We start from the raw sequence: 13351 nt of genomic DNA, 5'->3' as shown, positions 1-13351 counted from the left end.
TTGTAAGCAGCACTGAGCTAGGATTCCTGCCAACCGCTTAAAGCCCTGGGGCCACTGTGTGGTTGGTTGAGTGAAGACTGAGGAGGCGTTGGCTTTTCAGGGCAGCAGCCTGCTGGGTCACTTCTGTGTTTGGATCCTGGAGCCAGAAGGAGTGGTGCTGCTGGTTGGAACTGCAGCATACCTCTGAGCCAGCGCTGCCCTGCTGTGTGCCAGGCGAGCAGGCTGCTTGGCATGTGGGGAGCCCCTCTGAGGACTCTGACAGCAGAGCAAGTGAGGCCATTCCACAGGGTATTACTATGCTTCCTTTGGAAAAATGTCTTTTTGAAAAAATTCCTTGTTGTATTCTTTTACAGTGGCTCTTTTGTCAAATGGCTTCAAGGAGGTTCTGAGTAATTGGACATTGTGTTGTTGAGGAGGAGACAGAGAGAAGGCCTGGTGGTAGGAACACTGGGGAGGGAGTCAGAACGTTTGGGTTCCCCAGCAGACGGCCTCACTTTGCCTTACTTGTTTTTTCCTTTGCCAAGTGAGAGTGGTTCTGTCTCTCCTGTTCCACAGGGCCCATGGAGCATTTTCTGTCAAAATACTTTGTTCAAGTGGGGGTCCTGGACTTGTGGAAGGAAAGCACAGACAGGATAGGGGAAAGGAGCCCGGCTTCACCTCTGTGCCCCCAAGCAAAAGGCTCCTGTTCAGCCTCAGGACTTTCATCTGAATAGTGAGAGTATCTGTATTTTTCTCATTAGAATGTTGTAAGAAGCAGAATAACATAAAGCATGGACAAATAGCGATAGTTGGAGGGCAATACTAGTGGTTATTACACTTAATGTGGAGATGCCCTCTGGCAATTTGGGATTCCAAACCTTCACAGACATGCAGTATATAGGAGTTGAGATCAGCCCTACTGGAAACTGATAATAACAGATGACTTTTTAGGGATCAACAGGTGGCTTAACAGGCTAATCTCCCACCTGTGGTGCTAGCATCCCATGTGGGCACTGGTTCTAGTCCCCAGTGCTCCATTTCTGATCCAGCTCCCTGATTGTGGCCCCTGGAAAGCAGCAGAGGATGTCCCAAAGCCATGAGACCCTGCAGTCGGGTGAGTGCCTCAGAGAAAGATCCTGACTCCTGGTTTGGGGTTGGCTTAGCTCTGCCCGTTGTAGCCATTTGGGGAGTGAAGACCTCTCTTTCACTTTCCTTCTCTCTGTAAATCTGCCTTTCAAATAACATTTTTTTAAAATGTAGATGATTTTTTAGAATCGAAATAATGCAGGAGCTTTTTTGTTTTGTTTTAAATCTTGAGTCCGGAAAAGCAACCCCCCTCCTGCTTACCCTTCACCTTGAGGCAGTTATCTTTGTTTTTCTGAGTTTACTTCTTTTACCTCCATTTCTCTAATATCATCTCTGGTTTATTTTTGAAGGATTTATTTTATCTAGTTGAAACAGTTTCAGAGGGAAAGCGAGAGAAAGAGAGAGAGAGAGAGAGACAGAGAGAGATCTGAGATCTTGCATCCACTGGTTCACTTCCCAGGTGGCCACAATGGCTGGGACTGGGTCAGGTGAAAGCCAGGAGCCTAGAACTCTCTCCAGCCCTCCTACGTCCCAATTACTTGGTCTATCTCCTGCTACTTTCTTTTCTTTTTTTTTTCAGATTTATTTTTATTACAAAGTCAGATATACAGAGAGGAGGAGAGACAGAGAGGAAGACCCTCTGTCTGATGATTCACTCCCCAAGTGAGCCGCAACGGGCCAGTGCGCGCTGATCCGAAGCCAGGAACCAGGAACCCCCTCCAGGTGTTCCCACGCGGGTGCAGTGTCCCAAAGGATTGGGCCGTCCTCAACTGCTTTCCCAGGCCACAAGCAGGGAGCTGGATGGGAAGTGGAGCTGCCGGGATTAGAACCGGCGCGCATATGGGATTCCGGGGCTTTCAAGGCGAGGACTTTAGCCGCTAGGCCACGCCGCTGGGCCCATCCTGCTACTTTCTTAAGCATGGTAGCAATGAGCTTGATTGGAAGTAGAACAGCCAGGACTTGAACTAATGCTCATGTGGAAAGCCAGCTCAAAGGCAGGGGCTTACCCTGTACCTCAGTGCTAGTCCCACTATTTGCTTCCAGAATAGCATAGGCAATAGTTTTTGCTAATTTCTTATTTAAAAAAAAAAAAAAAGATTTTTATTTGGAAGGCAGAGTTACACTGAGAGGAGGAGAGACAGAGAGCTGGTCCGCTCCCAAATGGCTGCAGTGGCCAGGGCTGGGCCAATCCAAAGCCAGGAGCTTCTTCAAGGGACTTGAACCATCCTCTGGTACTTTTTCAGGCTGTAGGCAAGGAGCTGTATGGAAGTAGAGCAGCTGGGACGTGAACTAGTGTCTACATAAGATGTTAGTGCCACAAATGGAGACTTATTCTCCTGCTTCGCCCCTGCCTAGTTCATCTTATAATCAAGTATCATTAAATTAAATGCCCACTCTCCCCTGCCTATCCTTTTTTTAGCCTCCACCTGGTTTTCTTCCCAGAAGTTTTCTTCCACAATGTGGATTCTGGTCACTGTTTAGTGTTTCTTCCAGATAGCTGGATAGCATGCTTCATAAGCCGTCTCTGTTTTCTTAACATTGCTAGGAGTTTCAAACACATGCAGAACTAAAGAACAATATAATGGGTTCTACCAGTACCCAGCTTTAACAATCAGGAGTCTCGTTTTGTCTGCTTGTATTGCCACTTTCCCCTGCTACTATGTAATTCTAAAGTAAATTCTAGACATAACATTCATTGGAGAATACAAGAGAATAAGCACCGTCCTTGTTTAAATACAACAGCACTGTTATTATTTATTACCACCCCGAAGTAGCTTTTAATTTCTTTCAGTTAACTGGAACTTTTGGGGGAGCCTCTAATCAGATCCAAACAATAGCCCCACGTTTTTCTTGACTGACTTGTTCTGGATGTTAACCTTTTGATTTCTTGGGTGACGTGTGAGGCTAACTTAGTTCCTTAGATCTTCCCTCCAATCCCACTTCTTCCCAGTGTCATCATTTCTAGTTAATTCGGTATTCAGTGTTTTACAGGTGTGGGATTATAAATACCATTTAATTCTTAGCTAGTAACATTCAAATTAGTTTTCTGGTTCCTTGTTGCTTAGCTTGTCCACACTGTCCTGTATGCGCATCCGGGAGTCTATCACTTCTTGTTCCAGGGACCTTCTGTCCCCTTGTGCTGACTAGACAGGTCCTGTCCAGGCTTGGGGCTCCTTCACTCTTGTGCTAGGCCTTTGCTCCCCTCAGTCATGCTGCAACCCTGTTTGTGAAGGATGGCTTTTCCTGTCTTCAGTCACACATTTAGGTGAAATGTGTTCTCCAGGAACTTACTGAGAAAATAGTGCCTGAGAAATCAATTGTCCCTAGTTGTTGCATAGCTAAAAATATCTTTATTGTGCCCAGTTGAACACGGAATTCTTGGTTCCCAATAATTTTCCTTTAGAAGTTTTCCATTGTTTGCAGGTACCAGTATTGCTGATGAGAAATCTGATACCAGTCTGATTCTTTTCTTTTGAAACAAGCTATTGTCCCTTGGGAAGCTTTTTGAATTGTTTTCTTTTGAATTCTGGAAGGTTAAGAGGCAGAGCCTCACTGTGTTCCCACCCAACACTTTTCAGACTTGTCAGTTGGATGAGTCAAGTCCTTAGTTCTTGGACATTTCTTCGTTTCTTGGATAATATTGTTCTTTTACCTGGAATTTTTATTTAATCTGATGTTGGACTCCTGGGATTACTGCTTTATAGCAAAATCCTTTTTTAATCCCCTGTTTTCTCCCTGTATCTTGAAAGATGTTTTATTTTCTGACCTTTGTATTGAATTGTTAATTTCAGTATTTACATTGTTAATTTCCAAGGGCTTGTTTTATTTTCTTATGTCATATGAACAGATATCTTCAAAATCCCTGAAAACCACTTCTTTTTTTAAAGATTTATTATTACTTTTTTATTGGAAAGGCAGATATAGAGAGAGGAGAGACAGAAAAATATTCTGTTTGCTGGTTCACTCCAGAAGTGATTGCTGTGGCTGGAGCTAAGCCAGTCTGAAGCCAGGAACTTCTTCTGGGTCTCCACATGGGTGCAGAGTCCCAAGGCTTTGGGCCATCCTCGACTGTTTTCCCAAGCCACAAGCAGGAAGCTGAATGGGAAGTGGGGCAGCTGGGATACCAACCGGTGCCCAAATGGGATCTCAGCACATATGTACAAGGTGAGGATTTAGCCACTAGGCTTTCACATCTGGCCCACCTAACCATGTTTTAAGAGCTTCTTGTTTGGTTTGTCAGTTTCTGCTTTCTTTCTTTCTTTTTTTTTTTTTTATTAATTACATTGTATTATGTGACACAGTTTTCTAGGTACTGGGATGCTCCGCACCCCTCCCCAAACCCTCCCCCAGTTTCTACTCTATTTCATCCTTGGTCCTACTGTCAGTTTCTTCCAGTACTGCCCTCTAATGCTCTTCTTGGCCATTGTCGTTCAATAAGGAAGACTCCTTTTAGGGGCCATGCTGTGGTTTCCTCTGGAAGGCCTCTCCCTGTCTGGGAAGTTGCTGGGAAGTTCTATGTGCCCAATGGAAGGGTGCGTGTGCTTTGCTGTGGGGCACGTGATCCAGAGGCCCTTCAGGTGTCAAAGCAGCAGGCCAGGGTCATGCCTGCACGCTCCGCAGTGCCTCCAGGCCGGCGGGGTGACGCTGGTGTGCAGGCCGAAGCTGCCTGGCACAGGACCCTCACGGGGTTTCCTACTGTTTGTCCTTTTCCCCAAGTCCTTGTTGGCACATCTGTCATCTCCAGGCCAGGGTCTCCCTGGGGTCCCGCACAGCCTGTGACATTGGGGCTGCACTTCAGCCTACATGTGTCCTCAGGCTTCCATGAACTAGGGACTCTTCTGTGCGTTAGGAATGATTTGACATGAAATCCCTTATTCTGTAATGACATTCTCCTCGGGGGAAAACATAATTTCTACTTTAGAAAACTTGGTACCCACTTTCCTGTAGCCCTTGACCCTTTGTACCCTAATCAACTATGTAAGATTATAAAAAAATAAATAAAAAGAAAAGAAAAAGAAAACTTGGCACTTTTCAATTTATCCCAAGCCTGGACTTTGTGTGTGTGTGTGTGTGTATCTGTATTTACTGTTCTTTGCCAGGCACTGTTGTAAGTCCTTGGAGTCAGACCCATCGATGAGGCAGGGAGACATGTTTTTGACCCAAGGGAGCTTACGGTGTGGTAGGGAAATGCACACGGTTGGTACTTGCAGTGGCACGCACTAAGAATTGAGAAGAGGCGAAGCAGAAGGAAGCCTACCAGTCAGCACAGCAGGGGGAGCTAATGGAACTCAGAAAGAAGGCCCCACCCCCACCTGTGGAAGTGACATTTAGTCTGAGATCTGGTGGTTGAGGAGTAGTTAAACAAGGCCAGAAGGAAGGACCCCTCAGATTTGTTTCAGAGTCTCAGGGCAGATGAGACCCTCAAGCCAACGGGAAGTCTTCCTGCTCTTAGAGTAACAGGCTGTGCAACCTCAACAAAGTCCCTTGCCTCCTCTGGGCCTGACAGCCTGCCCACATGCCTAAAATGAGGAGACTCCCTTCTTTCAGCTGTCAGTCAATGAAACTAAGATTGTTGGGAGTTAACTTAGTTGGACACACATCTCTCCCATAACTGCCCTAATCGGAAAACATCTCTAGCTGATGGGCAGCAGTTCCGAAGGAAACCAAAACCTGAGGAAAGGGCAGTGTTGCATCCCTACATCATGTGCTTTCTGGACATAGGCTGTCTGGGACAGGCTTCTTGGGTGCATGCTTCCTGGGGCAGGCTCCCTGGGCGCAGGCCCCCCGGGGCCAGACTTCCCAGCTTCTGCCAACTGTCCAACAGCAGTTCTGGGTAGCTAAGAAATACAACACAATGTGCAGGGCTGCATTGTAGTATGGTGCATAAAGCTGTTGTCTGTGGTGCTGGCATCCCATATAGGCACTGGTTCAAGACCTAATCGCTGCATTTCCAATCCTGCTCCCTGCTAATGCACTTGGGAAAAGCTGTGGAAGATGGCCCAAGTGCTCAGACTCCTGTACTCATGTGGGAGGCCAAGAAGAAACAGCAGACTCTTGCTTTAGTTTGGCCCAACCCCACCTACTGCTGCCATTTGGGAGTGAACCAGCAGGTGGGAAATCTGTCTTCCCCCGAGCCCTATATGTGTGTCTTCCTTTCTCTTGATTTTCAAATAAATTACAAAACACACACCTGAATGTATAAACCATTAGGTGTACTTGAAGACAAAATCATATCTAGGATACAGACATGTCACATTTTGGAGGGGTTGATTACTCTTGTTTTCCCTGCCCCTACAGAATGACACCATTTTTCTAATTTCAGAACTGTTGTAAACATCGGAGTGCCGCCTCTGGGTGACATGGCTGTGTCTGGGTGCTGGGGTGGTGAATGAGTTCCCTCCCTTTTACTGCTATGTAATTTGCTCTTTCACAACAAGCACTTCTTATGCTGGGGAAAGAAAACAGAGTCTACTCTGATCATTGAATCCTAGTCATTGTGCCTCTCAGTTATCTAGCAAAGATCTAGTGAGAAGGCAGGGTTGAAGTGCTATAGTAGCAGACACCTGCGCTTGGCTGGGTGAAGAGCCTGTACTAGAAAGTGGGTCATGGTGGCAAGACTCGACTCATGCATAGACTCCATGCAACTGATACTTGTCAGTTACTGGCTAAACCAATGACTCGACTGGTATGTATCTGGAGTTTTCTCATGTGTGGAGTGGAGATAAAACTTTGCCTACCTCATTAGGAGCCCTGTGGGTTTAGTGAAACAATTTACATAAAGCAGTTAGAGCATCAGCTGCATGTGGTTTGCATTTAATAGCCATTTATTTTTATTTGAAAGGAAAAGCTAGAGAAGAAGAGACAGAGACCTCCCATCCACCGGTTCATTCCCACAGAGGTGGGAGATGAGCCAGTCCGAAGCCAGGACCTGGGAGCCTGGAGCCTCTTCCTGGTCTCCCATATGGAATGCAGGAGCCCAAGCCCCTGTGCCATCCTTCACTGCTTTTGTAGGCCACAAGCATGGAGCTGGATCATAAGTGGCGCAATCAGGACTTGAACCCGTGCCCATATTGGATGCCAGCACCAGAGGCAGGTTAGCTTACTATGCTGTGGCATCAGGCTCTTCCCTGCCACTTATTTTTAAAGTTTATTGTCATTTGAAAGGAAGAGTCATGGCTGGGGCATTGGCTTAAATGACTAATTCTCCAAGTGCAGGCGTCCCATATGAGCAGTGCTTCATGTCCTGGCTGCTCCACCTCCCATCCAGCTTCCTGCCTGTAGCCTGGGAAAGAAATAGAGGATGATTGCTTCGCAGCCTTTTGGCTAAGATCAAGTGTAGAAGTAGAGGACAGCCCAAAGCCTTGGGACCCTGCACCTGCTTGGGAGACCTGGAAGAAGCTCCTGGCTTCAGGTCAGCTCAGTTCCAGCCATTGCAGCCATTTAGGGAGTGAACCAGTGGATGGAAGATCTTTCTTTCTCTCTTCTTTCTTTAAATCTGTCTTTCCAATGAAAATTTTAAAAAATCTTTAAAAAAGAAAAGAGTTACAGAGAGGAGAGATGGAGAGGGTTGTTTTTAAAATATGTGTTTAATATTATTCCTTTGCTTCAAGGCAAAAGATTATTCTGTTGAGCCACCACACCAGCCTGCAATATTTGGTTATCAGAGAGAGATAGGAGTAAGGAGGTTCTCAAGTGGAAAAGACCCTTTGAGACGGAGTGGGAGTGGGGCAAAGAGGCTGTCTGAGCCCCTTTAAGGGGCTCTGCACACACAGCAGCTTTCTTCCCCTCGACTAGAGCCAGTAATGCCGTCTGGAGATCAGCCATGTTTCCTGCGGAGGGCCCTTTCACACACAGGACAGGTGGGTTATGATGTAGGCCTGGCCAGAGGAGCTCTCAGTTTGAGCAGCCTGGGCAGCTTCACCTGCATCTTGGCCGCAGCCATCAGGGGCAAACAGGAATGTCTCCTGGGTCTGGTGATCATAGACACCACATGAAGTCAGGTGTCTGGGACTTGCTTGGCCTGATGCATGGCTCCAGTCCACCAAGCATGTCCACCATCATCCTCGTACTATGAAAGGAGCATGCCTGTGTTTCGGCATCCGCTCACAGATGACATGGGTTGCAGAGTGCACATTGCAGAGGATCTCAATATTTGATTCTTTGCCTTTGTAATAGGGTAGTATCCTTACTATGGTTTTCAGTCAAGTGACAAAATATGATTCAAAACATCACGTGTAAAGCAAGGACCCAGCTCCCTTTCCCAATGCCCACTCGGGCTTCTGGAATAAAGACCTGCTGTACAGTGACCATGGCCTCCTGTCTCTGTTTGCCTGGCATGGTTGCCTGCCTGATGGCCCGTTACTCCTCCTGGCCTCCTTGACTTTGTATCATGGTCATGTCCTGACCAGAGCAGAGGATGGTGAGATAGGATTAGGAAATAATGTTCCTGCTGTGACGTGGCTGCTGGCTGTCATGAAGATTTCTGAACATATAGACTGTGTTAACTCACATGGGACCACGTAGGGTGAATGCTGTCCTTATTCTCATTTCATACTGGGAAACCAAAGCATGAAGTTAAATGCCCTGCCCAAGGTCATTCACAGCTAGGAAGTCCAGGGACCAGAGCAAATCCGGGTCCCTGAGGCGTCAACTACTGCTCCCCAGGTTCTGAGCGTGAGGTGGCTGCTATCCTGAGGCACTCCTGCACCCACTTGAAAAGCCTGCAGGTTGGCCTGCTCCCACCTAATGAAGCTGTCTACTTGGACCTTTCGTGATGAGCAACAGAGTTTTCTGAAAACAAATGAAAGTTGCAGTTAAGTCACTGGGTGCCCTGGCCCTGCCACAGAAGTGTTCAGCTCCCAGGCTGGGCGGAGGAACCCCCACAGAGGAATCTCTGGCTTGTGCGCATGTGGGGCCAGTTACCGACCTAGTTAGGGGCTCAGAGACTCTAACTCTGGCCCTTTCGTTTTGAGCTGTGTGACCTCAGACAAGTCACTTCTCAGTTTCATTTTCCAATCCAAGAAAGGCTGAGAACTGACTTCTCCCAAGGGTGCCGTGAGAATCAGGTGAGGTTACGTGTGGCAGTCAGAGTTGGATGTCTCCAGCACTTCCCACGTACCAGTTTGTGTTCCCTTGCTTGTGCTGTTTGCATCTCACAGTTCACGAGGCACTAGTGTCCTGTCTTACTGTTTAAAAGCTGAAATGAAGGGGAACTAAGTCACGCAATGCACAGATCTGCATGTTTGACTGTCACACACTGCCGCCACCTGCCCCAAGTATATTGCTTCCTGTGGCACACTCAGGTGGGGAGGGAGGCGTTGTGTGTCCCCTGCCACCAGGCCCTTCACAAAGAGATGATGAATGTCCCAAGCGGGTCCCCCAGGATGGCCCAGTTCCATCCTCATCTCAGTCTAGTAGAGATGCTGCTGCTTCCCATGGCCCCGGGACTTGCTCAGTGAATTCTTTTGGGTTCTCTCTCAAGTAGTTCCATTGCGCTATACAGGGGCTTGAAGGAGTTTGGGCAGAGGCCTCTGGTTCCCCCAGGGCTCCGCCCCCCTCCAGCCTGTTGGTTAGTTTCTAGTCCCAGGCCTTCTAAGGTGTTTGTTGATAAAGCTCCTCAGGCACTGGGTTTCAGCCTGGGATTTCAGAAACAGGGAATAGCAAAGCCATTGTTTTATGCATGGGGAAAGAGTTCCAGAAAGGGAGCTGCCCGGTCAAGGCCATTCATCCGGTCGGGGCTTGACCCGGATTAGGACCCGGTTCTCTGCACAGCAGAACTGTGGTGTTTCCTGCAGGCCCGCAGTGTCTCTCCTGGGTGAAGGGCAGATTCATATGCTGTGCCCAGCAGGTGCATAGGAAGCTTTATGGGGGAATTAGGCTTCTTGAAAATAGAGCAGAAGGAGAGATGGAGGTGGGGTGACAATCTCTTATTATAATATTAAGTGAATTAAGAATGAAGTGATTTAGAATAAAACCGGACAGACTAGAAAGCCCCCAGCCAGCAGTAAAGGGAGTCCCGGCTGAGTGCACACATAGGAAGCCTTTTGTCACAGAGGCTGCAGGCTTGAAAATTGAAGGAAGGATGTTGGGCAATTGTGACAGGCCTGGGATGCAGTTACAGCCCCCTGGCTCATTGTCGAAAGGAAATGGATCTGTCCGTCAGGAGGAGAGGTGGAAACTGAGCAAGTGAGTCGAGCGGTTGACATCATCAGACTGAGCATTGGGTTACAACAAATGGGGACTTGGTTGGCCCGAGACGTGGGAAACACCCACTAAAACCTCGAAGTGCTTTTCATTTAGGAGACACAGGGGAGGGAGAAAGGGCAAGAGAGGATCCTCCTGCAGCTCAGAGCTGCCTGTTCATCCTGCCACCTGCCTTCACTTCTGCCCGGGACCCTGCTCTTTGAGGAAAACGCCTTTGTAAGTACAAGTTGGCTCTGCCGCGCCACTCCCACCCCCACCCCTGCAGCCTGTTGGTCATACAATGTCTATTTTTAAGTTACGGTATCCGTGAGTTGTGTCTGAAATAGCCCAGGGCTGCAGCTGGAGCTTCAGGAGGTACAGATGGGCTCCGTTCAACTGCTGTTTCACTTTCTTTCCAAAGACCCATGTTGAGGGGATCCAGAGCCCTCCCAGCAGCTCCTTGCTGCAAATGGAGGTGATGCCTTCACCCTGTTGAGCTTCAGTTAGGGACGGGGTTAGGTTTCACAGAGTTGCCACAGATGACCCCAGAGCTGCAGTGCATGTGGGGTTCCTTTAAAAGAAAACCTTTATGCCCAGAAAATAAACAGAACATCCAAGCTCTTGGGGATTTATTTGTTGTGTGCTTTTCGGATTTCTAGCTAAGTCAGTGTGCAGAGAAACGAATGGGCTCTGGTTGTGCCCACAACCCTCACTGACCAGTCCCTGAGCTGAGGGTCTCCCTTATTAACAGGTCATTAGATTTGGAAAGTTACAATTGCTGGAGAAAAGATTTGAGCTCTCAAAAGCAAACACTATTGTGTATGAGGAAGGCCACCCAAGGAAACTGTAACCTTGGGTAAGTGTTTTGTAACCTTGTGGGTCTGTGTCTTACTTTGAGCCTTAAGTGTGGAGGCAAAATGAGATGATCCATGTTTCCACGTGTAGCTGGATGCCCACAGTCTGTGTTTCTTTCCCCCTGGGGACTCCTGGGGCTTTCAGAAACAAAATATCCAATGTTTCCAGTGTCCCAGAATGGCTTAAAATTGGTGACTGTAAGAACGGTTTTTAAAAAGGACATGAAGCAGATAACATTAAGTTACTTCTGAGTTTCAGTGTTTTTTTTTTTTTTTTTTTTTTTTTTAAGGTTTGGTGTCTATGAAGGGAGAAGGAATCTTTTTTGAAGATTTATTTATTTTTATTGGAAAGGCAGATGTAAAGAGAAATGGAAAGACAGAGAGGAAGCTCTTCCGTCCGATGATTCACTCCACAAGTGGCCACAACGGCTGGGTGCTGTGCTGATCTGAAGCCAGGAGCCAGGAACTTCCTCCAGGTCTCCCAGACGGGGTCCCAAGGCTTTGGACCATCCTCAACTGCTTTCCCAGGCCACAAGCAGGGAGCTGGATGGGAAGCGGAGCAGCCGGGATTAGAACCGGTGCCCATATGGGATCCTGGGGCGCATTCAAGGCGAGGACCTTAACCGCTATGCTATTGCGCCAGGCCTGGGAGAAGGAATCTTGGAGTGTGTGTGTGTGTGTGTACACATGCATGGACAAACAGGCACACTTGAGCAGATGGGGGGAAGAAAAGACTGACTGTTCACTTTGGCAGCAATAGGCCCTGGATTCTATTCTGCCTTTTATACCATACGGGATGGTCAGGAGTCTCTAACCTGATTTCCACAGGCCCCCATGTGGTCCAGAGCACTCTCCTGGTGCTCACCACAAGTGGTTACCTGATTACTGGCAACCCTTCCATGCCTTGTATCTCCCCTGACTCGTGCATCCTCAGTGTGTGTCCTGCCCATCACCATGACCCAAGAGCCTGGCACACGGGGACACATGAGATACAACCTACTACACTTTCACATCTGACCTCATTGCTGGTCTGACAAGAGCTCTGCCTCCCTTCTCTCATATTTGAACTTGGGCCTGGTCGCCTGCTGCAGGGGGAACACGACCATAGCCAAAGCCCAGAGGTAAACCAGCTTCTGTGGATGTTGTGTTTCCCAGGTCCCAGGGTGTGGCAGTGTACGGGTTGGTCATTGTGAAGGCCTTCCCAGAGCCTGCAGTTCAGAGAGTGGTTGTCAGAGCCCCGGGAGAGATCCTGCAGTTGCAGGGTGCCCTCTCAGCTAAGCTCATGGAAGGTTCACGGTCGCAGTGTGCTCACAGCTCTGGGCATGGGTAGGGGATGCCGGGCCTCTCTCTGGTATCACTGGGTTGTAGTGTGCTCACAGCTCTGGGCATGGATAGGGCATGCCGGGCCTCTCTCTGGTATCACTGGGTTGCAGTGTGCTCGCAGCTCTGGGCATGGGTAGGGGATGCCGGGCCTCTCTCTGGTATCACTGCAGTTGCCCAGAGCCTTGGAACTTTGGATAATGAAAAAAGTGATCCCTCTTCCTAAGGCAGTGGTGAGGGGGTGATGTTCTGGAAGGAGAGGACCTGATCTTGTGATCCCTGCTGCGAGGCAAGGGGGTAACAGTGTGGTAAAATGCCTCCTACCCCACAGCCCAGGCCCCATGTTCCCCATTAAGGTAGGGTGACTGGTTTGTCATTTGTGCTGATATACCCTCCTCTGACCCTTACACCAGCCAGCAGTGAGCTAAGGGTGTCCTGGTGAATCGAGGTGGTTTGTAGAGAGACTGCTGTGTCTAGAGCATTTGTTGGGTATTTGCACCTTGGAGTGAGGTCATGCCCAGGACTGGACATCTTGCATGTGCCAACTCCCTTCAAGTTCACAGAAATGATGTGAGGCACAGGTAGGTGGCCTACAAGCTAGCAGGTGATAGAGCTGGACTGACTGAGGAGTGCTGAGTCCTGTGACAGCATGCCACCTTCATGGTACCCACCCAGACCTCATGTTCTCCACCTGCTGAGGGAGGAGCCCTGAGCCAGAGGTCCAAGTCAGAGTCAGGTTTTCATTTTTATTTTTAATTTCAAATCCCCTGAGGTAGAGCCTTCTTGGGTTTATGATGTGGGCTTGCCCAGGCTGTCGTGCTGTCTAGTCTCCTGCCCTGTGCCCAGCTCCTGAAGCTGTTTGCCACCTTGGGGCTGGTTGGGGTCCGCAGTGTGTGAGTGTAGACAACCTAGGACTCAGAGATGAGTGA

General features: G+C 48.5%; 1 protein-coding gene across 7 annotated transcripts in view; it reads left to right on the top strand.

Annotated features, from left to right (window-relative positions):
- The window catches only part of PKIG (cAMP-dependent protein kinase inhibitor gamma), a 71146-nt gene that overhangs the window by 35202 nt on the left and 22593 nt on the right, over window positions 1-13351 (top strand). The window contains exon 1 of one of the 7 annotated variants that reach the window (XM_058679849.1): window positions 10329-10485. The exons of the other annotated variants lie outside the window; for them this stretch is intronic. The gene's annotated coding sequence lies outside the window, so the exon portion shown is untranslated. Of the gene's footprint in view, window positions 1-10328; window positions 10486-13351 lie in introns of those variants that run through there. 7 annotated transcript variants of the gene reach the window in all.

The sequence above is a fragment of the Ochotona princeps genome, chromosome 22 (assembly GCF_030435755.1).
Source record: "Ochotona princeps isolate mOchPri1 chromosome 22, mOchPri1.hap1, whole genome shotgun sequence".
NCBI classification, from domain to species: domain Eukaryota; kingdom Metazoa; phylum Chordata; class Mammalia; order Lagomorpha; family Ochotonidae; genus Ochotona; species Ochotona princeps.
Note: the sequence above shows the minus strand (reverse complement) of the source record. Positions and strands in the feature narration are given on the sequence as shown.